Consider the following 1687-nt stretch of genomic DNA (forward strand, 5'->3'; position numbering starts at 1 on the left):
CTCTCTCTCTCTCTCTCTCTCTCTCTCTCTCTCTATATATATATATATATATATATATATATATATATATATATATTATATATACATGTATACTACATGTATATTTAATACTAGTACTTTGTCACTTGTTTTCTCCCATCAAGTAAATTCCATACTGTCTTTGCAGACAGGAAAAGTGATCTGCTTGAAGATAAGAACAAATGCACATGTTTTGAGTAATCTCGGATTTGTTTGTATGTCTTTCTGGCCAGATTTACGTAGCCTCTGCCAGGCTTCAGGAGGCGGCTATAGAAAGAATATAATTTTGCTAAATAGAGAGATAACATGCCGAGAGAGTTGGTCCACTAGAAAGTTCAGTTTGCCGCACCCGAGTCGGCATGTTATCTCTCTGGCAAATTTCAAGTCTTTCCAGCCGCCTCCGAAGCCTGGTAGAGGCTAAGATTTACGAGCCCGATCCCAGATCTGACTAGACATCCGAGATAACTCAAAACATGTGCATCTGCTCTTATCTTCAAGCAGATCTCTTTTGGTGTCTGCAAAGACAGTATGGAATTTGCCATGCAGACGTAATCCATTTGCCAGACCGTTACCATTTGTCTACTCTCAAGCAGAGGTTTGGGTTATTTTTGGCATTTTTATGCTTGTTTTATCCGGGTTTCAATTTCGCACTGAATTTTTTTCACCCAACCCAGCCTGAAAACTCCAGGTTTATCTATGATTCTCCGTTTTTTCAATGAATCTCCTGATGCTTTATCCACGATTCTCTATGTTTCTCCAACATTCTCCAGCTTTATCCACGTATCTCTATATCTCCAGGCTTCTCAACAATTCTCCAAGTTTCTACAAGATCCTCCATGTTTGTCCATGTATGTCCAGAGTTCTAAATGATTCTCCCTGTTACTACTAGATTCTCCATGATGATTCTCCAGGTTCATCCACGATTTTTACGTCTCTCCTATGCTCTCTAGCTTTATCCACGATTCTCCACGTTCTCTATAGATATAGCAGGTTTTATATAGACACGGACCGTAGTAAACTTCGGGTAGGTTGTTGACTGAGAAGTTATGGGTTCCAGGCTGATAACGAAAGAATCGTTTAATCTAAAGGAAAACTAAAATAGTCCACAGTTACCCAGTATTATGGTCTTTCTCCGTTTGAAAAATGTTTTATCTGTCTCGAGTTGAACATATTCTATGACTTCTAAATGTTCTAGAAGTCAGTACATACAGCGCCGTACATACGCCCCGTGCATATAGACACAGATCTAGACCGTAGTAAACTTCGGGTAGGTTGTTGACTGAGAAGTTATGGGTTCCAGGCTGATAACGAAAGAATCGTTTAATCTAAAGGAAAATTAAAATAGTCCACAGTTACCCAGTATTATGGTCTTTCTCCGTTTGAAAAATGTTTTATCTGTCTCGAGTTGAACATATTCTATGACTTCTAAATGTTCAGGAACTCAGTTCATACAGCGCCGTGTATATAGACACGGACCGTAGTAAACTTCGGGTAGGTTGTTGACTGAGAAGTTATGGGTTCCAGGCTGATAACGAAAGAATCGTTTAATCTAAAGGAAAACTAAAATAGTCCACAGTTACCCAGTATTATGGTCTTTCTCCGTTTGAAAAATGTTTTATCTGTCTCGAGTTGAACATATTCTATGACTTCTAAATGTTCAGGAAGTCAG

Source organism: Branchiostoma belcheri, unplaced genomic scaffold (assembly GCF_001625305.1).
Source record: "Branchiostoma belcheri isolate BF01 breed outbred unplaced genomic scaffold, Haploidv18h27 scaffold415, whole genome shotgun sequence".
Lineage (NCBI taxonomy): Eukaryota > Metazoa > Chordata > Leptocardii > Amphioxiformes > Branchiostomatidae > Branchiostoma > Branchiostoma belcheri.